This window comes from Arvicanthis niloticus, chromosome 14 (assembly GCF_011762505.2).
Source record: "Arvicanthis niloticus isolate mArvNil1 chromosome 14, mArvNil1.pat.X, whole genome shotgun sequence".
Lineage (NCBI taxonomy): Eukaryota > Metazoa > Chordata > Mammalia > Rodentia > Muridae > Arvicanthis > Arvicanthis niloticus.
In genome coordinates this window covers 51,515,963-51,541,712 of record NC_047671.1, presented here as the reverse complement: position 1 = coordinate 51,541,712, position 25,750 = coordinate 51,515,963, and the positions used below count along the sequence as shown (strand labels likewise).

The 25,750-nt window shown below is 51.4% G+C and overlaps 1 protein-coding gene across 1 annotated transcript in view; it reads left to right on the top strand.

Moving 5' to 3' along the window:
• The first annotated feature begins 11,310 nt into the window (after window positions 1-11,310).
• The window catches only part of Psd2 (pleckstrin and Sec7 domain containing 2), a 51,860-nt gene continuing 37,420 nt past the window's right edge, over window positions 11,311-25,750 (top strand). Inside the window, exons 1-2 of the mRNA XM_076912804.1 lie at window positions 11,311-12,019; window positions 13,435-13,580. The gene's annotated coding sequence lies outside the window, so the exon portion shown is untranslated. The remainder of the gene's footprint in view (window positions 12,020-13,434; window positions 13,581-25,750) is intronic.

Here is a 25,750-nt window from a genome sequence, read left to right as displayed (position 1 = left end):
GAGACTAGCCTGGTCTACGTAAAGTTCCAGGACAGCCAAGGCTAAATAGTGAGACAGTGTCTTTAAAAAGGTCCCAATTATAGCCAAGCAATCACAGTTTGACCAGTTGAGATTCTGCGTTTTCTGCTGACATGGCAGGAGGAAGCTTTGCAAGGCTGGGAACAGCTCAGATCTATAGCCAAGAGCATATTAGAAAGCAGTTTGATAGATGGGTTGAGAGATGGCTGAGGTTTGACAGAGGTTAAGAGCACTGGCTGCTCTTCCAGAGGAACCTAGTTCAATTCCAGCTACCTACATTTGTAACAGCAATTCCAGGAGATCAGATGCCCTCTTCTTTGAGTACCAGGATACAAGTGGTGCGCGCGCACACACACACACACACACACACACACACACACACACACACACACACACACACAGAGCCTTTTTAGAAAACAGAAGCTTTGACATTATCTATCTATCTATCTATCTATCTATCTATCTATCTACTTACCTATCTATGTATTTTTGGCGTTTGGAGACATAGTTTCTCCTGTAGACCTGGCTGTCCTGGAGTTCACTCTGTAGACCAGGCTGGCCTGGAACCCAGAGATCTACTTGCCTGTGATTAAAGGCATAAAGATGTCTGACACCACTATATTTGCACACATGATTTACCCACTGAGCCATCCCTCCCGCCCTCAGACTTGGAAGTCACTGCTGGGAGACAATGTTTCCTCTTCTCTCTTCTGGCCTCGTTTTGTATTCTCATGGCGGAACTCATTCCTGCCACTCTTTCCACAGGGAGCTCTGTGAGGGAAGCTGGGACTTGAGACCCTTTGCAGAGGCTTCCTTGATACTGCAGTGAGCTCAGGTGTATCCATCACCATGGTAACCACACTGGGTGATAACATCCACGTTTCCTCCTGCCTGTATCTAGGCTGCCTGCTCGAGCCCTGCCATCTTTGCTGAGTCTCTTTGAGCATCGGGCCTGAGTCCCAGGGACCTTGAGCCAAGCTCCCCTAAAGTGTGCACAACCTCCCTTCCTCAAGTACGTGACTCACACTTTGTCTAGCCTTGGGGCAAAAGTTTCAGTGGAGATCAGTGTCCAGGGGGTTGGACCTGGGTGTTATCTAGGACAAGGCAGTGAGGCCTTGTCCATTTTTATCTAGAGAGAGTTAGATGACTCTAGAAAAGGGAGATAGAGGGACCAGGGACCCAACCTGTTTCAGGTAGCACTTCCTGGCCAGGTCCTCTGCTACCAAGATTACAAATGGCATCAGAATGCTCTTGCTACTTTCTGTCTTATCGGAGGCTCACCTTTCACCTTGAGCTGCTATGGTTTTAGTGTGTGTGTGTGTGTGTGTGTGTGTGTGTGTGTGTGTGTGTAGGGGAGCACTAGCATACACCTGTGGTAGCCAGAGGATAACATCAAGGGATGGGTTCTCTCTTACCTTTAAATGGGTCCAAGGACGGAGCCCAGGTCAGCAGGCTCTGAGGCCAGTGCCTGTACCTTCCCAGCCATCTTGCTGCCCACTGCAACCCCAACTGTTTATTTATTGAGTAGATTAGGTTGGCCCATGGGCATACCTATGAAGGGTTTTCCTTTCCCTTTCTCCCTTTCTCTCTCTCCCCCCCCCCTCTCTCTCTCCTTTTCTTGTTTTCTTTTTTTTTGTTTTTGTTTTTTGTTTTTTGTTTGAAGACAGGGTTTCTTTGTGTATCCCTGGCTGTCTTGGAAGTAGCTCCGAGATCTGAACTTACAGAGATCCTCCTGCCTTTGCCTCCCAAGTTCTTGGATCAAAGGTGTGTGCCACTACTGCCTGATCCAGCCCTATCTTTTAAGAAGGTTTTTGTTCTTGTGGTGTTTGTTTGTTTGTTTGCTTGCTTTCTCTCCGAGCCTCTTTCTGGGACTGCAGACGCTCTTGGTCCATTTTTCTGAACAACCTAGAAGTCTCTCTGTGAGCCCACTGGTGGTGGCTCGTGCTGTTTGCATACCCCCTGGAACAGAGCGCTCACTCCCTTGAAAATCAGCTTGTTCTGCTATAGGGCAGCTTTGAGGGAGATTGTAGTGGTTTCAGTTGTCAACTAGATGGGATTTAGGATCACCTAGGAGACTAGCCTGCAGGCTAGCCTGTGAAGAATTATCTAGAGCAGGTTAATTGAGATGTATTAATCAAGGTAATTGAGGGGCTGTGTGCAGCTCCGTTCTTTGTGTTGGTCCTGGGCTGGGTGAAAAGGAGAAATTCAGCTGAACAGCCATCTATACATCCCAACTGCAGAGGCAGTCTGACTGGCTGTCCTAGGCTCCCACTGTCATGCCCTTATTGCCATGACAGACTGTCCCGTTCATTAGAACGAATCCCTTTCTCTTAAGATGATTTGGGCAGGTATTTATCAAAGCAAGGGAAAAAGTCCATGCAGACCAAACTAGCTTTCTTGTGCTGCCCAGTGACATGCGTGGCTGATTCACCCTGTGGAGCAAAGAACAAGTGGCCTCTCTCTGTCCCACACAGGTCCCCGATGGTCCCCCAGTGTTCTTTGTCCCCTGTCCCTGTTCCAGCTTTCTTTCCAGCTCTGACTGTTTCTGATCCTTATGAGCAATCTTTCCAGGCCGTCTTCTCCTGAGCAGCGGTCCCCTGGGTGTGCTGTGGTTACAATAGACCCCTTCTGCAAGTGACTGTTTCCAACACATAAGAAAATATGTGTTGGTTACAGTAAAATTATAAATACACGAAGGGAAAAAACGTTCCCAATCCCACTACCCAAAGAGCTCCTTGGGGCCTCTTTCCCCAAACTGATGCCCATGTGTTAACTGAGAGGCCAGGGCAAGATTAGCTGCAGTTGGTGAGGGCGACCTCTCATGGTAGACACAGTAGACACAGCAGATGGGAGAGTTTGTTCCTGAAAGCCCGACAGGCCTCCTCAGGAACGCAGGCGCCAGGAGAATGGACCCCTAATAACAAGGAGAATCTCCTTCTCCAGTGACAATGCCGCAATTGCTCATGAGGATCAGATGATGGGGGGGGGGGCATCTTCCAGGGTGGTGCCTACCCCATTGTGTCCCCAACCTCTCTACTGGCACGCCTCCTTCCTCCTCTTAGAACCTGGGAGCAAGACACCCGAGTTCCCAGAGCAGGACCCTTGCAGCATGGAGGGAGGGAAGGCCTCAGTTCTGCTCCTCCAAAGGCCCCACAAGATCTGTTTTTTTCCCCCAGCACCCACCTCACTTCACACTTCCAGAAAGAGTGATCCCAGGCACCTGGTGTTTCTTCTCCACTCTCCTGTCCTGTTTTTTCTATTTTAGCTCCCCCCCTTTTTTTTCTTTTCTTTTTAAAAAAGGATCTTACTTGTTACTGTGTAGACCCGGCTTTGAATTCCCAGCAATTCTCCTGTCTCAGCTTCTGAGTGTTGGCTAGCACGGCCATGCTCAGCTTTTCCCATTGTTTTGATATGTGAGACAAGGTAATCCAGGCTGGCCTCTAAATCACTACAGAGCCTAGGACGACCTTACACTTTCTAATGATCTTCCAGCTTTTTGTTTGTTTTGTTTTGTTTGAGACAGGGTTTCTTTGTGTAGCGCTGGCGGTTGTAGAACTCCATCTGTGGACTAGGCTGGCCTTGAACTCACAGATGTCTGCCTGTTTCTGTCCCCCCTCAGCCCTCCCATGCTGGAACCAAAGCTGTGCACACCAAGCCTGGCTAAACTCCACCTCTTCAGTGTGAGGTTACAGGCATGCACCATGCCTGCTTTTAATTTTTGCTTTTTTCTTTATGTGTGTGTGCATGCATATGTGCTCACATTTTTGTGTATGTGAGTGTGTGCATGTTTGTGTGTCTGTGTGTGTACATGCTAGAGGACAACATCAGCTCTTTTCCCTCAGGTGCTACTTTTTTTTTTTTTTTCCTCTCTCAGACAGAGACTCTTAGTAGCCAGGAACTTGCCAAAAAGGATAGACTGGCTGGCCATTGAGCCCAGGACTCTCCTATTTCTAAGTGCTGTGTGGAACACCATGTCTTAGCATTTAAAAATTTTTTATTCATTTAATGTGTATGAATACACTGTAGCTGTCTTCAGACACACCAGAAGGTGGCATCAGATCCCATTACAGATGGTTGTGAGCCACCATGTGGTTGCTGGAAATTGAACTCAGGACCTTTGGAAGAGCAGTCAGTGCTTTTAACCACTGAGCCATCTCTCCAGCATTTATTTTTTAAAAAGGTTAACTTATTATTTTTAATTTTATTCCATTTATTTATTGTGTATGAATGTGTACATGTGTCACAGTGCATGGTGACTGAACTTAGGGCCTCAGGCTCGACAGCAAGTGTCCTTATCTCCTAAACCATCTCATTGGCCTTTTAGGGAAAAAAAAGATTTCCCGTGTGTGTGTGTGTGTGTGTGTGTGTGTGTGTGTGTGTGTCCCAGAGTAGAGCTTTAGGTGATTGTGAAACACCTAACACGGGGCATCTGGAAGAGCAGGGACCGTTCCTAACTTCTGAGCCATCTCTCCAGCTCTCATAGGCCAGCTTTGGTTGGCTTGTTTGTTTCTTGTTTTGCTTTGTTTTTTGAGAGTCTTAGTCTCACTGTGTAGCTCTGGCTGTCTTGGAACTCACTCTATAGACCTGGCTGGCTTTGAACTCACAGAGATCTCCCTCCCTGTTGTTGGGATTAAGGTGTGCACCACTATACCTGCTACATCCCAGGTTTATAATGCATTATTTTATTTTTAGGTGTGTGTATGCATGTGTGTGTGTGTGTGTCTGTGAGTGCATGCACATGCATGAACATGTACTCTGTACACATGAGTGAAGGAGCCAGGGGAGGCCAGAGGCACTGGGTCCCCCTGGAGTTGGAATTACAGGTGATCTGGAGCTGTCTGACACGAGTCCTGGGAACCAAACACTAGTCCTCTTGAAGAGCAGCACACTCCAGCTGCCGAGCCACTTCTCCAGCCCCACCTTCTCACACTTTTTTCTTTTATTTTTCAAAGATTTATTTATTTGATGTATGAGTGCTCTATTTATATATTCACCTCTATGCCACAAGAGGGCGCCAGATCCCATTACAGATGGTTGTGAGCCACCATGTGGTTGCTGGGAATTGAACTCAGGACCGCTGGAAGAGCAGCCAGTGCTCTTAACCTCTGAGTCATCTCTCCACCTTTCTGCTTTTTATGTGCATCTTACTTGCTAAATAAACCACCATCCTACTGGCCTTTGGACAATGCTTTGTGGACAATGTTTTTTTTCTTGAGTGCTTGCAAATAGAGTTGCTCAGTCACAGGTCAGCATATTTTATAAGACACAGCTTCTTCACACTGTGCTTGTACATCTTGTCCTGCTTTATTTTTAAGATGACCTCCATTGTGGTGATTCCCTCTCAAAGCACAATGGGGTCATCTACCTCAGCTCCCAGAGCCACTCTTTGTGGATACCCGGGTGTGACCAGAAGGTCACAGTAACTGGTTTGTCAGCAGCTGCCCTGGCAATCGACTGGGCCCTCAGGCTGCTTCTCAAGGGCAGGTACCCAGCTGGTTTTCCTGATCCCAAACTTGTATAATTGCTTTGTAGGAACTTAAATTCCAACTTTTCTACTTGTCATTCAGTCTCGTGGGTATTGAGTTAACCCTTCAACTGCCATGACAGCCAGAAGAGTGGCATATCCCAAACTCATCCCACTCACCCTGTTCTGCAGTCACTGACACCACTTCCATCTCAGAGAAGAGGAAATGGGAGCACAGAGAGGTTAAGTCACTTGCCCAGGTTTACCAGGAAATGGCAGAGCTGGAATGAGAATCTAGGAAGCTTGGAGCTGGGAAGAGAGCTTAGTTCTAAAAGCGTTTGTTTGATGCCCAGAACCAGCGTTACCATAAGACAAGCATGATGCTGCGCCCTCTAGCTCCAGTTTGTAATCCCAGCATTGGGAGGTAGAGGCTGGTGTGTCCCTAGCAGCCAGCTTAGCCTAGCCATCTGGCTAGGGAATTCTTTCTTACCATCTATATCCCATTTCTGTCTTCAGGCTCTCATGTAGCACAGGCTAGTCTCTAACTAGCTATGCATCTGAACTTCTGATCCTTCTCTCTCTCCGTCCTAAGTGCTGGTCGTCATGAGAGTCATCATGCTTGGTTTTATGCTGGAGTTCGGACCCAACTCTACTGCCAACTAGTACATCCTTAGCCCCAAGAAGGGTGAAGAGTTTTGTCTGCTTTGTTTCCTGATACAGGGCATCTGCAATTGCGATCAATATAAATGTCTTAAGCAGACAAGGGAATGTAGAATATATGATGATTTGGGACTCTTCAGTCTTAAAGTTAGTTTGAGTCCAATGTCTTGTATGGCAGTTTGGTGGCCATTTGAACGTCCTTTCTTGGTGGCTCTGGGCATTTGTCTCTAGATTTTCCCGGGCACACGGTTCCTTCCACCATCAGTACCTGTGGTGGAGGAGCCTGCCTTGTAAGGAAGCCATGCAGAAGTCTGGGGCTACATCGGGGGAGGACCTGCAGTGTAAGGATTAGATATTGGTAGGGATTGAGCCAGGTGAGAAGTGAGCCATGTGGATGTTTCATCACCAGGGCCCAAGGGAGGTGAGCGTGCATATAGACCTTTCTAGCTGTGCCCCGAGGCGCTCTCAGGCCAACAGAGTAGCCTTGGGCATCTCAATACCAGCATAGTTGCAAGTCAAGCTGGGGTGCATTCTGTCCAAGCTGAAATGGGAAGGGGGATCAGACTGGGAGCTCCCCAACCCCAGTTCAGGTGCCAGCACCCAGGAAGAGAGGCCTGTGTAGGTCACTTAACTGTCATGAGATGGGCCCAACCCCAGAACGCCCAAAAGAAAACAAAACGAAACAGAACTGTCAGCAAGCAACGGTGTCCTCAAAGGTGAAGTGGGATTAATAATGTTCACCTCGTTTGGAGAAAGTGAAATAGGCTGACCAGTGTGGTGACTTGGTTGGGGTGGCACATACCTGCAGACTCAGCACTTAGAAGACTTTAAGGACAGCGTCAGGTACATAGCTAGTTCGAGGCTAGCCTGTGTTATATGGAAGCCTACCTCATATTCTCATCTCTTGAAAGAACTTGGCAGGATCCCTGTGCAAGGGCAAAATAAAAGTTAGCGTTTGGCCGGGCAGTGGTGGCGCATGCCTTTAATCCCAGCACTTGGGAGGCAGAGGCAGGCAGATTTCTGAGTTTGAGGCCAGCCTGGTCTACAGAATGATTTCCAGGACAGCCAGAGCTACACAGAGAAACCCTGTCTCGAAAAACAAAACAAAACAAAACAAAAAACAAAACAAAACAAAAAACAAAACCCAACAACAACAACAACAAAAAGCGTTTGTTATCTTACCTGCTCTCTGGGGTCGGGCTTCTGCCAGGAGGGACAGGTGCAGTTTCTGTGTCTACCAGCAGGTGGCGGCACAACCCCAAAAGAGCACTTCATAATCAATTCCTTTTTCCGGAGCAGGGGAAGGTTGGACAGGACGGATCAGGGTGGTGACACTCCTACTTTCCCTGATGCATCAAGACTTAGGGCGAAGTGCAGACGGAAGAAGCGTCCTCCGTCACCATGCGACAGGAGAGTCTCCCTTTCCATCCATATTTGAGAAAGAGCATGGTTTTTGGATACATGCTGGATGAAGTTGAGGAAATACTCAGGTCGGACTAGATAAAGGACTTCCTGAAGGAGTGAGGATCTGGACTCCATGCTGGCGATAGACAGCAGTGGTTGGAGGTCTGGAGTGGCTGAGGCCAAGTGATGTCTTCTATGACTGTGTCTGCTCTCCTAGTGAGAGAATGTCCTTCCGCGTGGACCCTCGGTAAATGCTGGCTCGGTGACGTGATAACTGTAATTCAAGATACCACCAGCAGAGGGCAGCAGGAAGCCATCCGCTCCTGGCCCGCTCCCTCCAGCTCCCACTTGCTTTCCTGGGAATCTGAGGTCTGAATCTAGCCAGCCTGGGCAAGATCCAACTTGTCAGGTGTCCCTCCGCTTTGGAGAAAGCTTGCCCTACTCTCTTCTTGGGAGCACTGGGAGAGGGGAGGTTCAGCCTCAAGCCAGAAGCTGCCTGGCTCAGCCGAGGGCTCTTTCCCTGAAGTCAGGAGTGAATGACACCTGCTGGTCACTGTAGTCCGAGCTGCTCTGAGACCGGGTAGGGCAGATGGGGTGCTCTTCGAACCCCTTATTACTCAGGCTTGGGTGGCTCCCAAGAAGCAGTGGGTTCCCAGCCCAAACCAACATCTCCAGTTCCTGCCTTCTCCTGGACAGGCTCCCAGAGGCCCACAAAGGCCCTCAGATGGAGTTCTGGGCCATGCACTGCTGTGCCCTGGGCCCACGGCCTGCTGGCTCTAGGCACTACAAGTCCCTGGCCCTCCCCTGTAGGCCTTTGTCCACTCCTGGCTGGCAGCACGTTTGCCAAGGGAGGGGAGGGGCAGACCTGGGTCCTTTGCAGCCTCCCTTCCCCATGCCCCACTTTGTTTTCCCACCTCTCACTTGCTGGTCTTCCCAGACAGGGGCTGTCCAGTGAGAAGGGTCTTTCCTCTCCCTCACACAGGTTTTAGGTAGTATTCCTATTTCCAGACAACACTATGAGGTTCCAAGTTCTGTTGCCAGACTCTGTATCTCCCTGCCTAGGCCCCTCACATGAAGCTTCCCTCTGGCCATGTGGAGTCCTCGGCCTACGCAGGGACTGGTCCTTGGCCTTGTCTTTATTCTCTGGTTCAGCACTGTTTAGTTCCTATTGTATACTTTCTTGGCTCATGGTGGATCTGGGGACTCAGAAAAGAGAGATGGGACCTAACCAAGGAGCAGCTGTCCAAACAATATGGAGGTACAAGCTGTGATTGGGACGTCTTCAGAGCGTGGACGTGGGCCTCCCAGGTCTGGGGAAATCTCCTGAGAGGCCTTCCCCACAGCTAAAGTAGCTCCCACCCAAAGGTCAGGGCTCATCACACACCTGTTTTATTGTTTGTTTGTTTGTTTGTTTGTTTGGCATGCTTGTTTTTGTTTGAAAGCCCCTGCTGATGGTTTTATCACCCGAATGCCTGTGGTGTCAGGCGTCAGCCCAGCTCTCGGGGATATATATAGATGTAAGAGAACACAATTCATGGAGCCTATGGTCTAGGAGGTGGTGTTGGGAGAGACAGGTGACCAGAGTGAGTAAGTGACTGGAATGTGAACCCCTACATTGTGGAGGGAAAGAAAGCAGGGCGTTCGGAGGTGGAGGTGACAAATGGGAAGGGTCAGGGGCATCGTCAGCTGGAAGGAGAGCTGGGGGGATGTGCAGGTCTCTGGAGGAGGAGTGTTTTAGGAAGGAGACACGTCACAGGTCACAGACGAGGGCCCTGAGGTCAGATGTGCCTGGTACAAGAGAGGATGCTCATGCTGTTGGGGAAGAAGAGGTCAGAGAGGGGCTGGGAGAGGCAGTGGAGGACTCCGGAGGCCACGTGAAGATGGTGTGCTGGTGGCATCAAGCCACAGAGAGACAATGGATGAATTTGAGTAAGAGAGTGTGGGGTCTATCCATTTCATCTCCCCTATCGCTGCTGTTCTGGGGTGTGGGATGGGACCAGTTATGAGGCCACCGTCAGAGAAGGGAAGGTGGCTGGACTATACTGGCAGTGGGACTGGCCAGAAGCGGCCAACTTGGGACACAGGTGGGATACCTTAGACTTTATCTGGGGATTGGTTGTAGTGGAGTGGAGAGGAAGGCAGGGGTGGCTTCCAGAGTTTGACTTGGGTAGGTAAGAGCAGGAGAAGGGCTGGGGACGCCACTGGGCTGAGCTAAGGCAGGAGCCTCAGCCGGGACTGATCTAGGACTGACCTGGGGGTCATGTGTTGTCACTCATTGCATTTAGCTTGGCCTTGACAGTGCCCCAGAGAGCATAGAATGGGGAAGGCCACATACTGCATCAGAGAAAGCTGAGGGACCAGGAGGCATGGCTAAAGAAGTCTTGGAAGAAAAGCATGGACCCCAAGGACTAAGGACTCTGCCAAACACTACAGAGAATAAAGAAGTGTATGCATACATTGGATATGGGCTTGGCACTGTCACAAGGCCCAGGCTGCCGTCAGCCTCCAGCACCTTTGTGTGATTCGAGTGGGTCTGGTGACGTACCCAGTTCTATCTCATTTACTTCTGGGATGCAAAATCGCTGCCTTTCTCTGGCATATGTAGCCTTGTGCCAAGCTCATAGCACGGTGAGAGGAGTGGTGATCCCGGCTCCTTGAGGTGCCGACAAGCTCAGATGTCCCTGTGCCACACCTGCCCTGCCCACCTGTGCTCTGCAGCTGTGTCTGTGGTTCTGATGAATGGGGTCGTGGGCTGCATGAGGGCAGAAGAGATGGGCTAGACTCTGCTACTATGGCTGCCATCTTAACAGGGGCTAGACTCACCTAGGAGACAAATCTCTGGGAATGTCGGTAAGGGAGTTTCTAGCCTGGGTTAACTGAGGTGAGAAGACCCACCTTTAAATGTGGATAACACCATCTCACGGGCTGGTGTCCTGAACGAAAGCGGGGGGGGGGGGTGGTGGGGGGGAAGAGAAAGGAGAAAGAGAACAAAGTATCCCATTCATCTTTCTGTTTTCTGACTGTTGCAGGGCAACCAGCAGCCTCTGGCTCCTGCCAGCATGCCATCTCCCAAGGCTGTGAGCCCAAATCCCAACCCTTCCTCCCCCAAGTTGCTCTTGTCAGGTATTTGATCACAGCAAGGAGAAAGTAGCTCAGAGTGTTCTTCAAGAGAGAGGAATTGGAGACCACTGGCAGGGACATCTTGAAGGAGCTCCCGTGTTCCCTGGAGAGGAATGGGGACAGTGGCTGGAAAGCTGGCAGGGACTTGGGGGTGGATGGGTGAAGGGAGACTCCCCAGGCAGGGAGCGAACCCTGAAACCCTGAAAGCAAGGTGAGTTTGTAATGCTGGGGACTGTCCAAAGGGGAGGCTGGGCAGGGCAACTGGCGTCTTTATCTGCATGGGGCTGGAGTGGGCTGGGCTACAGGAAGGGTGCTCACTGCAGCACTTACAGAACACCCCGGGATTGCCTGGAGAATCCTCTGGAGCACAGCCTTCCCTGCCCAGGCCTCATTCTTCCTCTGGAAGAGGGAGGAGTGGTTGTTGTTGCAAGGCCTCACCTGACCCGAGACCCCCTCAGGTAAGGTGGGCAGAGAGGAAGAGGCGCCCAAACTGCTGCTTCTCATTTTGTACTGGATGTTGGGGAAGCTTGGTGCATTAGGCTGTTTTGTACGTAGGGCACTGTCCTGTCACCTTTCAAAGGGCAGGAGTAGCGGACTCAGGGTGGATGCTAGCTATGCCTCAGCATGTGCCCCTCCCTCCAAGCCATTCTTACCTGCTGTGTGTAGGAGCCGTGGATACTTGTGAGCAAGGCAAGCCTAATCTTACAGATCTCAGGCCATGGGAGACAAAAAGTCAAGCATCACTTCTATGAAGGTCTCATGCATCGTTGATGCTAGACAAACACTCTAACCACTGAGCTACATCTCCAGTCCTAGCAAGCCATCCTTACCAGTGGATTAGCCACGGTCCATTGAGGGCCACAAGTACACAGTTCTTCAGCTCCACCTGTCCCCACTCAGCCCCATGAGTCAAGGACTGCTGCCACCTGCATGAGGCAGATAAAGCTGACCTAGAACGGTGGTCTAGCTGAGACCCAGCAGAGTGAACAGTAAGAGATGGCTGGAGCCTCTACCTCCTCCTGAGGCCCAGCCATGGGCACCCTCCTCACCTCCAGGACAGCCATGGAGTCTTCCTCTCTGCTCCTCAAGAAGGTCTGAGGTTCCTGCACACAGCAGGCAGTGTCTGTGAGCTGGTGTTGGTGAAGGACTGTCTCAACTGCCCGCCTGTCTCCTGAAACCTGTGGCAAATGAGGTCTGCTCTTGGAGCATTAGGGACATTTTGAGTCAAATAAGACACAAAGAAAGCATCAGAGGAGACTGTGGCAGTCTATAGTAAAAGTGTCATGGTGGCTGATGAAACCTCAGGTCCAGCTTGATGAGGGGAAGCCAATCAGATCTTAAGAGGACACCAAGGTAAGTCAGGCATCTCCCAAGGGCTAGCAAATCCTTTCTTTGTCCCTGTAAGAATCCAAGTGTGTGTGTGTGTGTGTGTGTGTGTGTGTGTGTTTAGGAGTGGGGAGGGAGAGGGAGAAAGGGAAGAAGAAATGGAGAGAGGGAGAGGAAGGAGGGGGAGAGGTTGAGGGGGAGAGACAGAGGGAGGAAGAAAGAGAGAGAGGAGAGAGGGGAGGGAGACAGGGAGACAGACAGAGACATACATACATACATACATACATACATACATACATGCATACATACATATCAGGGGTGGCTTCATGGTAGAAGTCACATTTAAAAGCATGGGTTTGAGAGCTGACAGTGACCCGACCACTGCAGGCATAAGGTAGAACAGTTTCGGAGATGAGGAGATTTTGGTTTGGTGACAAGAACCTGGAAGCAGTGTGCAAAGTAGAGTTCTGTGGTAGCCCCTGATCCTCTTCTGTCCCCAGGACTGGTGTTCTGGTCCTTCCCTCTTTCTCTCATCCCGGGTGTCCTCAGACTCCAGGGTCCGGAGCCCGCTAGTGTCTCTCTGAGAAGTAGGATCTCTGTAGATTTACAGCCAAGGAGGCCTTAGTGTGTAGTCTAGCTAGAGTTGTCAAACTTCCTCCAGGAAGCCGAAGTGGGAGGGGAGGCTGGGGGCAGTGCGGGGGGCAACGTGAGGGGGCCGGGATGGAGTGGGGCGGCCTGCAAGGCCATGGTCAGCTAGAGGATAGGGCAAAAGCAGGTGCTTGGTTTCTGTATCCCAGAGAGATACCTGTCTTCATCCTGCCTAGGGGCCGGATCCTCACCTTCATCTCCAGCAGGGTCTCTCTTTTGTCCCCTCCTCTTCCAGCTCTGTCCTCAACTCCCCTTGTCACCCCAAGTCTGTACCTCTGGGTGCCTAACTCCCACTGTGACTCTGTACTTTGCCCTATAAACTCCAGGGTGGGCTCTCCCAGGATGAGAATGAGGATTCTGGGGTGGGGGCAAGCCCCGTTCCACCTTCACCTGGAGAATGGCCTGGTCCGCCAGGGACTGGGAGAGTTTGGACAGTGGACTTTCCCGAGGGACAGTGGTTGGTTCTGCCAGGGGTTCGAGGACAGAGGCAGGGCCGGGCTGGGGTGGGGGGCAGAACCTCTTGGAACTCCCCTCCCCCACTTTCTTAAAGGGTCCAGCTCATGCTGGAGCCGGTGGCCGTGCTCTGGTGGGTGGTCGCCCCTCACAAGGTCGGACGCTTGTGGCCAGGCGCCGCGGGTGGGCCCTCCTGGTGGCCACGGTCCCCTCCAGGCTGCGCGCGCGCCGGCAGTCTCCCCCCGCCCCCCTCCCGCCCTTCTCGTCCTTCCCGCTCCTCCCTCCCTCCTTCCCTGCTCTGCTCCCTCCTCCTGCAGTCCGTCCCCTCCTTCTCTGTCCAGCCTCTCCACAGCCGAGGCTCCAACACCTGAGGGGACAGAAGCGAACGCGGGGAGCTCCAACAGACGGCGGCACGGGACCGCGGGTCCAGGGGTGGCCTCCGCATGGCCCCACCGTGAGAGGGGACCCAGCGGCTGGGACACGAGCGGTGAGTAGGGCCGATGGCCAACTGTGTCCCCCCAGGCCTGCATGCTCACGGACCCCGCCCCTCTTCTCAGGAGGCCAGCTAGACACTGGGAGGGGGTTCAGGGTTGGGAGAGGAACACAGGCTGGGTGGCGGGAGCCGCCCTCCGCCCTTTTGCCCGCTAGGGTCTGCTAACAAAGCTACATTTCGAGATCAATTTCGTGGTGGCTGGAGCATCCAAAGGATGCGGTTGTCATGGAGATGGGACAGAGAGAGGAAGCCCGAGATGGTCAGGACTGGGCCAGGGAGTGGGGGCGCCGCCAAGAGCCCCAGACCGGCCTGTAGGGAGGACGGGGCTGCCGGCCCAATTGTCTCCCGGGCTCTGCCTCCCGGTCCCCTCCCCCTTTTGTATAATCAGTGTCAGTGTGTGTAGGGTACTAGTGTCAGTTTGGTGGTCTCTGGTTGGGGTGTTGTGTGCTGGGGTCTGCCAGAGCTACCTCCACAACGGAACATCTTTGAGGATTTATGTCTCTTTTCAGTTTCCCAACTTTGGCAGGCAGGCCTGGGGCCCAGGGCTCTCTCTGTCTCTGCAAGAGCAGGGGTTCGAATGGGGGCGTGGCAGGCAGTAGGCAAGGCCAGGCCTCACAGAAGCAGCCTTGATTGGAGGGGGTCCTTGAAACCGGGTGCTGGGGCTGGGTGGGGCCGGGAATCCAGATGTGGGGACCACCCTATCCAGGTGGCTCTCTCCTAGACTCTTGTCCCTGGAGGATCTGGGACTCTCTGAAATAAGATCCAGGGCATTGTTTCTACACAAGACCTTGGGCCCACTGCCCAATGCCCACCCCTTTGTCTTAGGTCCATCTTGCAGGGCCCGGACAGAGATCTGGGGGCAGATACAACTGTTGTGGTGCAAGAGGGCACAAGAGTCCTGGCAGCTCAGGACAAGTCTGGCTGAGGTGACAGAGACTAGGCGGCCTGCTCTGGTTTGGCTAGTGCAGGAGAGTGGGCCTGGGCTAATATTAGGTTTTCCTAGGTCTCTTCCAGAGTCAGAAGATGAGAGCTGCTTTATGAATAGCACTCAGCTTGAAAGATAGTAGGCAAGGATAGTAGCCAAGTCCTCCCCCACTCCCAGACAGATGCTCCCCTCTCCCAAGGAAGCTAGAAGTTCTGTGGCCTGGGATCTGTGAATCAAGACAATGGGACAGCCATTCTTCTTGTCCACTCAGGGATCTGGAGGAAAGAATTATTCGCTCAAAGCCCTCTCTCCTGCTGCATGGTACCAGGCAGTGGGTTTTGAGTAGGGCTCCTACAGTGTTTGGTAGCAGTGGAAACAGGAGGTCTATAGACCAGAGCCCTCGGGGGTCCCCACACATTGAGGTGAGAAGGCTGAGGGATGACAGAGTTGCTGGAAGGCCCCTTCCACTGGTGTCTCCTGCAGGACCGAGGTGTCAGTACCCAGGTCATTTGTTTCTGTAACTCTGAAATGCCCTGTGCTAGACTAAAAGGTCTCCTTTCTGTGTTCGGCCTTGTCCTGTCTGCTCATTATCAAGGAGAGAACACACATCCTAAGCAGATCCATGGTCACTTCTCTGGGGAGAGAGAAAAGCTGGAATGATTTTCTTCTCTCCCCAAGACTGAGGGACAGGGCCTGGGGATGCCGCTATGCCTTACTTCCATTGATGAAGCACAGCCGCTGTGTGGGGTACCCCAACACCTCTGAGCTTTTTGGGGGACACACCACTATTGCTCCCATTCTGATAGAGAGGCCCCTGTGCCCAGAGAACAATTGTCTGCTCCAAGTATCTTGTGGAGGGAGGTAGGACATACATCTAGCAGTACTTTCTGAGGCCCAGACCCATGTCCCCAGCTGTATGCACCCAGTCACCTCCTGTTCTCTCCTGGAACTCCAGCTTAGAACAGAGTTGGGCCTGAACACCTGCCTATCTGCACAGGAGTGACCTTGGAGGATACTGAAGTATTACACTGGGGTCTCCTGGGGAGGTGAGGTAAAGGCATTTTCCTTCTGGACAGCTTGCAGAGACCGAAGCTGCCTCTCTTAACAGACGATGCTCTAGACCTCCTTTGCCAGATGGTCTTTTCCAGGAAAATCTGTTTTGAGAAGCATCTTGTGTCTGGGGTTCCATATTTAGCCTGGCTCCTTATACGGGAGGATATACTCAGACTGTCACCCCTCAAGGAATGTTTGGGGGTGGAGAGGGTCTAGGGCTACACCTGGCTCCATGCCACAGCTTAGCCAAGATGGGGAGGTTCTGCCCTGGCTGTGATATGCCCTGCTGGTCTCTTTGGGGTCTGGCTATGTCCTGAGAGCTCCTGTTCTCCACTGAGCTTGGCTCACCACGGAGTCAGGTTCATTGGGGGTGGCGAGTCCTCCTGAGTTGTGCCTGCATGTTTGGGTGACTGGTATGCAGGCCACGACAAGGCCGTGGTCCAGCTTGCTTTAAGACTGTGGGCTGCTGCAAGCATCCTTTTCCTTGCCTCCTGCTCAGGAACTAGATTCGAAGCGATGTTCTTTGGGGCTTTTCCTGCATCACTTTCCTTCTGCCTCACTCCATCTGGTCCCACCCGCACCCCGTTCACCCAGAGACCCAGATTTGCCAGGGCTAACATCTAGCCATGCTTGCTCCTCCCCTTCTCTCTCTCTCCTGAAAGCTGCAGGCTTTATAACACATCACCTCAAACTATATCAACACATATTCCTCCAGTCAAGGATATTTTCGCCCTGCAACTATTATCACACCTGAGGAATTTAGCAATGATTCAGTTTGGTTTTGCATCCAAGTTTTTCTAGTGGTTCTAGTAAAAAATTTTGCAAGTATCTGTTATGGATGTTTGGCTTGGCTTTTGAGATGAGGTCTCTCTCTATAGCCCTGGCTGTTCTGGATCTTGCTATGTAGAGCAGAGTGGTTTTGAACTCACAGAGATCTGTCTGCCTCTGCCTCTTGAGTATGGTGGTGTGTACCACCATACCTGACTACAAATCTCATTTTGATCAAGGAACATATACTATATTTAGTTATTATATAGTACATTTAGTTATATTTTAGTTCTGGATTAATTTCTCTTTTTTTTCCTTCCATTTTAAGATAAGGGTCTTATGCAGTCCAGGTTGACCTCAAACTTACTGTGTAGCACTGAGGATGACCTTGAACTCCTGATCCTCTCCCTCTCCCTCTCCCTCCCTCCTATTCCCCCCATCTTCTAGACAGGGTTTCTCTGTGTAACAACCCTGGCTGTCCAGGAATTCAACTTGTAGACCAGGCCACAGACCAGATCTCCTGAACTCACAAAGATCTACCTGACCTTTGATTCCGTGTTCTAAGTATTGGGATTGCAAGCATGCTCCACCATGGTCAGCTAATAACCTTAAAAGGTTTTTTTTTTTTTTTAAATTTCTTATACTGTTTTATGACCTTATCAATTCTGAAGTTGCACAGAATCTCTCATGTTTTGGATTTGTCTTCTTGCTTGCTCCTGATGGGACTGATGTTAACATTTTTGGACAGATCCCATAGGTGGTGTCGTGTCCAGTGTCACCTCAGAGGGCACACCGTAAGTAGATAGTAGTATATGAGGTCATTTGGCTGAGGGTCCATTTGCTTCAGTTCTTCACTTGTTCTTGCTACGTCCAGAACTACATCTGATTGTGCACCCTGCAGCATCAAGGAGTATCAAAAAAGATCAAACCTGTATCAGATGAAGCCGGAGAGAGGATAACCAGCAGAGACTATTGCTCTCAGATTTACCACCTCTGGGTGGAGGCAGACTGTTTTGGGGAGAAGGGAGGCCTGAAAAAGGAGTGAAGGGTGTCAGAAATGTGGCAAGAAAAAGGGGCAAGAAGGAGAGAGAGAGAGAGAGAGAGAGAGAGAGACAGAGACAGAGACAGAGACAGAGACAGAGATCCAGAACAGCCTATGGAGAACCAGGGCTGAAGCTGGCTCTTTCCTCAGGATATGGGAATCCCTGAGAGATTTTACAGAGGTGAGTGATGCAGTCGTTTTGTGCACTGGAAGATTCTCTGAGGAGAAACAGGATTGGCTGGGCAGCGTGTTGGATGGATGCTTCTTTAGGAGGCTGTGATGTGCTCCAGCTGCTAAGGGGACTGGGGAAAGGGATGCACTAAGAGCCTGGACCCAGACGGACAGCCTCAGTGTCTGGCTAGAAGCAGAGGATGAATAGCAAGCCGTTGCCCGTGGCTTGGGAAGGGTGTTGGTGGAGAGAGGGCACCCAGCAGAGACTGACTGAGATCGGAGAGGCCTTTGGGTTGGCAGACTGGATGAGAGGACACCACTTCTCACGTGCTGACCCTTTCTGAAGCTTCTTTTGTGGTGAGGGCAACCTGCTGCAGGAGTGGGTGGTGAGCTTCCAGGAACCAGCTGAACTTGAACAGGTGAGGGACCAGCTTGTAGGCAGTTGCCTCTGTAGGAGTCAGGAGACCTCTCTCGATCCCAGAATTCTTCAATTCTTCCCCTCATTCCTGTTTATTAGACTCCATAAAAGTGCTTCCTGGTGAAACCGAGTGCTTGGTTTCCTGGAGTCCGAGGGAAACCACAATCTGACCCCACAGCTCACAGTAATTGCAACCCGCACATTCAGATGGGTCTGCATCTGGATGGGCCTGTCCCACATTCACATCGTGGCCCAGAACCACTGCCTTCTCTTCTGCTTGACCCTTCTTCTTTGGCCCTTGCTTAGCATAGCAGCTTAGTTTGGGTTTCTATTGCTGTGATGAAACACCATGAGCAAAAAGCAAGTTGGGAAGGAAAGGGTTTATTTGGCGTATACTTCCATATTGCTGTTTATTATCAAAGGAAATCAGGACAAGAACTCAAGCAGGGCTGGAACCTGGAGGCTGAGGCAGATACCACAGAGGAGTGCTGCTTACTGGCTTGCTCCTCATGGCTTGCTCAGCCTGCTTTCTTATAGAACCCAAGACCACAAGCCCAGGGATGGCCTACCCACAATGTGCTGAACCTTCCCCCATTAATCACTAATTAAGAAAATGCCTTTCAGCCAGATCTTAAAGGGGTATTTTCTCAATTGAGGCTCACTCCTCTATGATGACTCTAGCTTGTGTCAAGTTGACACTAAAAAACTACTCAACCCGTTTGGGCTCTGCCCACACCCCTTTCAGCTGAAAACCTTTGAGAAAACAGAAGCCTCAGCTTCCTTAGGTGCATAGACCAAGCTTACCCATCCTCCTGTTCTGCATCTCTGCCCTGCCTTCCTCCTGCTGTTGTGGGCCAGGGCCAGGTGTCCCTGTCCTGCCTAAGGACCCTCCGCCTGTGTCTCAGATCTTATGGCTTGTCTCTTGCTTGAAGACACTGTTCAGCAGCCCCCCTCTGCACTGTAGTCCTCTGTCTATTAGGTCACTTCATCAGAAAATGGCTTGCTGTTGCCTCTCCTGGAAAGGTTGTTCTTTTATTGTCTCTAGTCAGTCACTGGGTTACTCCTCTTTCTAGTAAAGGCTATCCAGTCTCAACACCCTCTCCTCATACTGTCTCCGACTTCAGTTACTCAGTCGTGAGCTCCCCTCTGTCCTCCCTGACTGCCTTTCTCAAGGTCACCAGTGACCTCCATATTGGTACAGCAGAGACAGCTTCTCATCCTTGTCTGCAACACCCCACACTCTAGCTTGGCTTCTAGGTCACACATCTCCCGTTTGCTTCCTATTTTGTGTGTTGCTCCTAGTCTTTGGATGCTGGCTTTCTTCTTCTCCTTTCAAATGTGAGCCCTCCAGGACTCAGCCCCTGCACAGCTGCCTGGCCAGGACTTTACACTGATTTCATCTAGTGCTGTCACTTTAAGTGCCACCCGTGCCTTGCTGGCCCCATGTTCACTGTGTTCTCATGGACCCAATCTCACCTTCCCCTGCAAGCTTCAGGTTCTTGCTTTACAATTCAGTTTTCATGTCTACCGGGTGCCTCTACTTTTCCTACAGGAAGCACCCATCTTCCTCCCAGACCTGAGCCACCAATCCCTCCCCTTCAGGGGTGGCATTTCCATCCTTCTGGCTGCTCAGGGTCTTGAATCCCTTGCTTTTCCCCTATTAAGGCACAAGGCTTTATAAGTCAAGGTGTTCTCTCTGTGGGTCCGGGAGGAGAGAAGAGGTGTAACTCCTCGCTTAGCCCTGGGTAACTTCTTTCTGCGGCATTGTGTTATTTTCTTTCTGGAGGTCACAAACCTTTGTCTGATCCAAGCTGAAACAGAGCCTTGACAGGTCAGAGCAGTGGAAGGAGGGTGGGGACTGGTAGGGAGGATTCAGAGGCATTAGGTAGTGAGGGTCTTGGGAAGGCGGGAAAGCCACATGGGGAGGTGATGGAAGGAGAGAGGGTTCCCTTGGTGCCACTGGGAAGCATGAGCATCCAGAGTGAGTAGAAAGGTTCACTTTCTTGGCTATCTAAGGAAACCAAGGGAGATGCCCAGACACTGTGCTCCCAAATGGTCAGGCTTCCTCTATGTACCCTGCAGCACAGAGCTAGCTGACAGGACCTCCACCCAGTCAGTCCTCTGTAGCTTTCAGGGTCTGATACAGCACACAGGCTATGGGTCAGATGTGGGATCTAGAAGCAGGGTGAGTCCCAGGTAACCTTCTGAAGTTTGAGGGAGGTGGAGCAGTTGTCAGGTGTTCATGGACTGCCAGAACCTGACAGCTTGGTTCTTTGTGATTCTAGATAGTGAAGGTCTTGCTCTTTAAGGAGGTCAGCTGGGGGGTCAAGTTCCTTGTTCCACGTGACTTGGAATTTGAAGGCAGACACTGTGGATTTCATTAATACTAAGGTTTCTCCAAAGAAGCATGCTGGTATATGCAAATGAGGGTGCCAGTTGTCTTGGGGCAGTGGAAGAGAAGAAAGCTAGGAGGTTTCAAGGAATGACCTTTGTGGAGTGGCCCCGAAAGTCCCAGTGGGCATGTGCAGATGGATGCAAACGGACACTCATCCCTAGGGTTATGAAGAGGCCTCCAAGACTTCCACAGCCCACAGGAGGCGGGCCTCCTAGCAGACAGAATGGGCAGGGCTTGTTAACAGCATCAAGCCATCACTACCTGAAAGGGACAGGCACTCAGGACTCAGATTTTTGGCTCTTACTTAACACCGTGTGTGTCAAGTGTCTTGAGACACATGAGCCAGTTAGGAGCCTGGCCCGGGGCAGGGAGTGTTGGTGTGGCTAAGACTTAAATGTGGGCCTAAGGTTAGGGGTTCCTTCTCTGTTCACTGCATTGGTCCCACAGGAGCCGGTCTCTGTCTCCTCCCTTACACTGGGCCTCTGAAGCCCCGGCCTTGGAACCTGCTCTGACAGTTGCCAAGGACAACGGTCTCCAAGGCTGGATGGATTGTGTGCTATGTACTGCTTTTCTGAGCACCTCTCTCAGGACATGGGTGGCCAGCTAGTTCCCCTGCAGACCTGGGAAGGTTCTGGAAGGAAGTAGATGAGGCACTTTCCTGGATGCAGCTCATGACCCATTTCCTTTCGTTACCCTGTGAAATAGGTGCTCTGAGATAGTCTCATTTTGTAGATGGTCCTGAGGCTTAGGAGAGTGAGTGGCCTTCCTGAGGTCAGAGATATTTCTGAGGCTCCTGGGTAGTCATGCTCCCCATGTTGCCCTGAGTTCCTCCTGCTGTAGGAGAGTGGGTTATTGATATACTTGTCCAACCTGGAGCCCGTCCTTCGGGCCTTGTGGAGAATGAGATGTGTGGTCTCAGGATACCGCCAAGAAGTCCCCTCACAAGTGCCTACTGCCCATGCTGTCAGGGGCATTGTAGACTCCTGTGGAGCTCTGGGGCAGTGAGGGGGGAGGGGCATAGCTGTCCAGAGTCTGCTCCCAGCATTTGCTACACACTAGCCAGCCTTTCACACTGTTTGTCATGTTTGCTGTGTGTGTGTGTGCGTGCGCATGTGAACCCAGCCATGTGATAACAATGATTATGGGTTAGAGAGCTCACTAGTGCAGGGGGATTTGAGGGGGCAAGGGCAGTGGGGCCAATGGGAGGCAGGGTGGGTTCCAGGGGCAGATAACAGGTTTACAAGAGTGAACATTCCTTCTTTCTTTGCTAGGAAACCCTGGTGGCGCTCTGTGCAGGCATCTGAAGTGGAAGGTTCTTGGGGACTGGACAGGTTGGGGCCCAAGCTGGCCTAGACCCAGCATTTTCAGAGGGCCACGGAAATCGACGGTGTCCCCTACAGCATGGGTAGTAGGTGACTTCCAAGGGAAACCTGTGGGTGGTTTGTGTGTGGACTTTAGTCATCTGTGAGCCTCCTAAACAGCTTCTGAATGTTTTGCATATGTGAGAGTCCATCTGGAGTGGGCTTGCAACCTCTATCAGGTGCTGAGCAAGACCCTCGGCTTGGGAATGCTCTGAATCTGATGCATCAGGGGAGGTGAGGCTCTCCAGAACACTGGAGACAGAGTGTGACAGCTCCCAGCTCTGACCCCTGGGACAGCTATGGTCTCAACACCTGTACACCAACCTTCTCAGACCTTTCTGCATTCCTGCCCTGGGTTCATCACCCCAGAGGCTTAGATTCTGCCTGCCCTGGGCAGTTCTTGGCACCCATTCTGGTTCTGCCTGATGCACTATTTCCATCAATTGGCTTATACACCTTCCACCAAGCCCTCTGCTGCCACTCTGTGTAGCTATGGTTGGAGAAGATGCCTGTCTTCTCCATTATCAACCCAGACTGAAGTTCTGTCCCTTTTCCAGTCCACAGATTCTTCATAGGTGGAAGGATTTCTACTGCTCTAGTTTCTGTGTCTAGTAATGTAGGTCTGTCTGTCCTTAACTTTGTCCTTAGTTTTGAGGGCTTCTCACTCCACCTTGACACCAGAGGAACTGTCTCCTTTCCTCTATGTGGCTGTGTAGTCCTGAGTAAGTATGCACACACGTATGAACCCACAGATGTCTGCTAGGCACAGTAAGCACACAAGGGTCTCACAGAGCAAGCCAGCCTGAAGCCTGCCTTCAGGAAACACCTCTGGCCCTGGTCTGGAGTGTCCCACAGCCCCTGTCTTGTATCCCAGCATGGAAAGGATCATGGATTTGTCCATCTCTGCAGTAGCCTTGCTCCGAAAATTTTCCTCAGTATTGCCTAGCCTCTGCCAAAACTGGGGACAGTAGTAATCCAAATTACTCAGCTAACAAATATTTATAAAGCATCCCTATATGCTGGGCATAGCACAGGCTCTGGACAGTTGTGTCCATGATAGGACCCTTCCCTCACAGGACACACACCCTCGTGTCAGGGAGGGTGGTCAGGAAATCAACAGAGGGTCTGGGAAGTTTCAGAAATGGCTGCCAGGGAAGTGCTTGATGATCGAGGCCGAGGACGCCACTTGGATCCCCATCATTGATATAAAAATTTAGGTGCAATGATACAGCTCTGGCGGTCCAGTGCTGGAAGGCAGAGACAGGAAGATCCCTGGGGCTCACCGGTCAGCTAGTCTAGCCAATTTGGTGAGCTTCAGGTTCTGTGAGAGACCCCTTCTCACAAAATATGATGGAGAGCAATTGAGAAGACACCCCATGTTGACCTTTGACCTCCATACATACATGCATGCATGCACATAAATCGCACATATGTGTACACATACAAGGAATATTCACACATATACCCTGACATTAATTAGTTAAAAAGAAGTGTCTCTGTTTTCCTTGACACTCTAAAAGCTCAGAGGGGTGTGACAAGAGGCAGGACTTCTATTGAGGATGGGGAGGCAGCTTTGGGGTTCAGCCTTGAACGGAAGAAAAGGCAATCACAGAATGATCCAGGGAAGCAACGTTCTAGGCCAAGGGTACAGCTGGTGCAAAGGCCCTGAGGTGGGAATGAGCTCGGGGAGCAGAAAGAGGCCAGTGTGGCAGGGAGGAGACAGCAGAGTGAGCTCAGGCGGGGCCTTTTTAGGCCGTGCTAGGGAGACCGGATTCTCATTTAAGGGAGATGGGGATTGCTGGAGGGTTAGGAAGGAGGGAGACACACAGCGTGGTTTGTTTTTGCAGTGTCCTCCGGCTGCTGTGGGGGAAGTGGGGAAGGGGACAGGGTTGTCTGTGGAGCAGTTGACACCCAGAAAGTGTATGGCTCACCAGTCACTCCTGGCCTAGGGTTTCTACTATCATTGTGGTACCCATCTCAGCTGGTAGTAAATGGAGGCCACTGAGAGGCCAAGGGCTGTGGGTCGTAAGAGGCTCCGGGAAAGGGGCTTGGATCAGCCTGAGGCCAGCCACAGGGGATCGTGAGTGCTGCCAGCCTGTCATTTGTCTCCTTGAGACAGATGCTCAGTGACCCAGCTCTTCTCTGCTCTGGCCAGCAGGGCTGGAGGCAGCAAAAGCCACTGCTTTGGACCGACCCCCTTGGTTGAGGTTTTGGGGCCTTGATCTCATGGGAGGCTTCAGCCTGCACCTTTAGTGTTTCCAGCTGCAGGTGAGGTCTGCCCCTGACCATGCAGTGGGATTTCAGACAAAGCCTTTCCCGGCTGTGTGCCTCTGTCTCCCCTGGGCTGGAGACTTGAGTTCCTCTAATGCTGTTCTGAGGACAGCCATTCCCTTACCATCTGTGACATTAGTGTTACTCACCCAATCTGGGGGAGGGAAGCGGAGGGAATACTTTATTCCATGGATGGATTCACACAGGCCAGGGAGGTGAGAGTGAGTCCTTGGTCACATCATGTGGAGGGCCATATGGGTGAGGACCTGGAAAACGTTTTCACACCTTTTGCCTTGAAATATCCCCTTTGTGCAACCCTCCCAAGGCTCAACTACTCTGGCCTCTATTGGCCCTCAGCCCAGGCAAGGACTCTGGGCCCCTTGCCTAGAGTAGAGTTCAATGCTGCCCCTTGTCTGTCTAGCCTCGGGAACTGAGGACACTGGCCAGTGCCCGGTACTGGCAGAAATTCAGTCCTGCTTGAAGCTTAAGGGGGACATAGCAGGGCAGATAGATCTAGGATAGCCTGAACCAGTTTCTAGAAGTTACAGAATGTCAGAAGGGTCACCCAAGAAACCCTTGATTTGTCAATAGTCTTAGCTTTGGTTTTTAGGTAGAGCCACTTATACACTTAAGTAGCTCCAGGAAGATCAGGCAGGACCTGCCTGCCAGGCTCCACTTCTGTGGGAGATATCCTAGCAGGATAGGGGGCTCAAGTCCTGTGGTTCCGAGTCAATACCCTGCTGGCCTGTGGTAGTGAGATAGCTGGAGGATTAGAACTCAGGCAGCAGGCTGCAAGCCTCCACTCCCTCTCTTCCTTTCTAGGTTCCCCTTGGGATCTCAGTTGAGGATGTGACCTCCTGCCTTCCTTTGGCTGTACCACTGAGGGAACCATTAGAAATAGTAACGGCAGCAGCAGGGATGTAGGGCAGATCAGAAAGGCTCCTTTACTCTGCGCTAAGCCCCGAGGGTTCCTGGTGTCCTAGCATCAGGGCCTGGTAGCTTAGAGCTTAGCGTAAAGATGTTTAAATCTATGGGCTGTGTGTGTGTGTGTGTGTGTGTGTGTGTGTGTGTGTGTGTGTGTGTATAATCTGAATTTAGTGAGTTTGTTAGAACTCTAGGTAGTCTATGTAGAGAGACCCAATCTCAAACAAACAAACAAACAAACAAACAAACCTTCTAGGTAGTAGTGATGGACTGGGCTGGGGCTACAGATCTTTCTTTCCAGCCATCTTCTACTCAGTGTTTGAACACACAGGGTTAAATGATTTTAACAGGTATATGGTAGCTCCAGTTAAAGGCTCAGGAGTCTCCAGAGAGCAGAACCTACTTTCCTTTCTGGGCTCACACAGGTGCAGAGTCTTTCTGGAATTCAAGTGTGTTTCCTGCGTGTCTGAGTCGGTGGCCTGGGGCATGCCTGGCAGGTACAGGGAGGGGTTCATGTCCTCATATCCACTCTCCAGTTCGTTCTGCTGGATCCCAGAAAGCTGGGCTATCTCTCTCTCTCTCTCTCTCTTCCTCCAGCCTCTCCTGAACCCAGATAGACCTATCAGGAAGAAATTAGGGTGTTGGAGGCCACCTTAGCTCACAGAGTAGAGCAAGGAAGTAACTCAAATCAGAAACAGAGGAAAAGCCCAGGCATCTGTCTCTCTGCAGTTTTCCAGGGTATTGGGGGGGGGGGGCAGGGCTGGCTTGTGTCCCTGCCAGAGGTCATTAGGGTAGCCTAGACTACAAGGGGCTGAGGCAGAGAGGAAAGAATGGAC